The sequence below is a fragment of the Gavialis gangeticus genome, unplaced genomic scaffold, assembly GCF_001723915.1.
Source record: "Gavialis gangeticus isolate Ggan-Ray unplaced genomic scaffold, GavGan_comp1, whole genome shotgun sequence".
In the NCBI taxonomy this organism is placed as follows: domain Eukaryota; kingdom Metazoa; phylum Chordata; order Crocodylia; family Gavialidae; genus Gavialis; species Gavialis gangeticus.
This window is the reverse complement of record NW_017728997.1, coordinates 11,242,216-11,244,946: the sequence shown is the minus strand read 5'-3', so window position 1 is coordinate 11,244,946 and position 2,731 is coordinate 11,242,216. Positions and strand designations below refer to the sequence as shown.

General features: G+C 41.5%; 1 long non-coding RNA gene across 1 annotated transcript in view; it reads left to right on the top strand.

The window, feature by feature from the left end:
* LOC109288974 overlaps positions 1-2,731 on the top strand; it is a 12,652-nt gene that overhangs the window by 4,829 nt on the left and 5,092 nt on the right. Inside the window, exon 2 of the long non-coding RNA XR_002095269.1 lies at positions 2,312-2,705. This is a non-coding gene — a long non-coding RNA (uncharacterized LOC109288974). The remainder of the gene's footprint in view (positions 1-2,311; positions 2,706-2,731) is intronic.

The window sequence follows — 2,731 nt, the reverse complement described above, 5'->3', positions numbered from 1 at the left end:
AAAAAAAAAAAAAAAAAAAAAAAAAATCTTTAATTAAGATGGAGTTTGTGCCCGAAAGCTTGCAATTAAAGAATTTTTTTTTTTTTTTGCAAAAAATCTTGTTAGTTTAATGAAAGGTATCATCTCTGCTTGGAGTCCTGGTTGCCTGCGTTAAGACAGGCACGAAGCCGAAAGCTTCATCCTGCTACCATGCAAGGCAGCGGCAAAGTGTCATTTTTGCAGGGCTTCCCTGGGAGCTTCCACTCAGGTCGGTGGGAACTGCAGCATTCAGCTTGCAGAAGGCGAGAGCCGTCAGTCCCGCTCTCCTTGCACTCAATGAGAAAGATGGCGTTGACTTCAAGAGGAGCCGGAGTTGGGCTCCTTTTACCCAGATCATCAGTGGAGAGCATAATTCTCATCTGCCTGGCACGTGGTTGTCGTTCATGCCCGTGCAGCCAGCACGCCAAGCAAATGTAAAGCAACTTATTCTGCTCGTTGATGTTTGCCACCCACTTTGCTCTTTTCTGAACAACACCAGCTTCAAGGTAGCACAGAGTCAGGTTGTGAATCATCCTGGTCCTTAGAAACAGAGGGGTGGCTAGTCCCAGGAGAATTCAGCACGTTTTTGTCCCGTTATCCACAGCCAATAAGACAATACCAGCCCCAAAATCTTGGAGGACCAGTGCCCATCTTGTATTACTCAGAGTGCTGCGTTAAGGGACTCCGGCAGTGATTTCAAATAAACAAGGTAAGTTCAGATGCACTTAAAGAAGGGCCCTCGGATGCTTTTTCTAAGATTGTTCTCATGGCCAACTCCAGCACTTTGCCACTAGCAGAGAACACCTTATTCTCTATATTTAGATTATTAAAATTTCAAAATCAATACCACTCCGATACACTATGTTAGAAGGAGCGTGCCAAGAATTTTTTTTGTGTGTGCCCTGAAAGTAGTTATCCGGTATAATTTTATGATAGAATATTTTTATAAAATCATTTGTACTAATTTAAGCGTTTATCATTATATGCAAAAAGATTTCTTGATGAGAATATTATAGACGGTGCATGTTTTTGACATTAGCATTTTATTTGGATGACTAATCTTGCAGATGTGAAATTTTTAATGAATTATTCATGAAAACCTCTCCTCTGAAATTTTAGTTTGCTGCTAATGCTAGTTATTAAACATTTTATTTTTCCTTATAAAACTTGATGAAGAAAATAAATGGATGCTTCCTCAAGAGAAAAGGTGGCGGCTTTCCCTTTAAAACTGGTCCGGGAGGACATCGCTTTGAAGTTTATCAAACACGATTTGGGGGACTTAAGTCTGATCCTGTGAACTTTGTATGGCTCAGCGTGCCACGCACTTAATGGACCTGCAGGATTGGGCCTGACCCCTGCGCTCCTCTCTCTCTGTTTTTCTAGGGTAAACCCCTGCGAGGGATGAACACCCTCTGCTCTGCTTGACAAGAGCCAAAAACGACCGGGGTGCTATTCTGGGAGCTGCAGAGCACGTGCACTGGAGCAGAAGGCAGCCAGCCCCTTGGAGGATCAGCCCTCAGTGCTCAGGTTGGTTGCAATGTCACGACTGAAGCATCTGCTGACAAATGCATGTTCGTAATCCGGAGTTTGCTGCGGGTGGGGCGACCACGTGCGCTCATGCCAAGCCCCTCTGTCATCCCCCCCCGAGCTGGTTTTACAGGGGCTCTGGTGTGGTGCAGCAGCCTACATACAGGGACTCGTCTGCAGGACGGGAGGCCTTCACGAAGGCAGCATAACGGTGCCAGAAAACTGGAAGAAAAACTTAGAACATGGCAACTTGTATTACCAGTGTGAACAACCAGCATTTTTATTGCATTTGAGAATGCTATAATGTCAGTAATTAGTACTGACTACACAACATTTTTTATTGTCTGTATCAACAGACATGGAATGATGGAATTACAGTGGATGTAAGGAATGAGTTTCTTTTATGCCTTATCAAAAAAAAAAAAAAATCTCGTTACTGGCAGCACATACACATGAAGCACCATGCTAACAGTCTGGACTGTACCATTTTCATCAAGGCTTATGGGTAGAAGAGACTTTGTTAACTATTCGGGGCCCATTAAAACGCAGTCAAAACTGCCAATTTGACTCTCAAGACTCGAATGCTAAACAATTTCTGAAACATCTAAAAACTTGGTCGGAGGTTTATTAACCAAAGGTACCAAAGGATTTCAAAAGATTTTCACACATTTTCCATGCGATATGGAATGTAGCTCGTTGGCAATCTGAAAACTACAATAGTTCAAAATTATTTAATTTTTTTTTCTATAGAGAGAGAGAGAGAGAGATATGCACATATATATAAAAATGGCTAACGATCTGCAATATTTGTAGACTCAGAACCCCTGCCCCATCCTCTCCCCAAAATCTGACCCCAAGAAGAGTGCTGGGAAAGCTGGTGAAATTCTCAGAAGTGTGGATCAACAAAGGTAACAGATTTCGTGATTCACGGTTTCTACATAAGCCTTGATTTTTTTGTTTTTCAGTTCACTTCTAGTCGAATGCCGAAACCTAACAGGTTTTACATTTACAAACTTTTTTTTTTTTGTGGACAAGGAAGGCTTTGACTCTCATTCCTGACAGCGATTTACCTGATACATGGTACTACTTTCATAATGTACGCTTTTCTTTGAGAAAAAAAACATGTAACAAATTGTCTTTACATATTGGCACCTTGTAAAGTTTTTTTTTTTTTTTTATACAAACT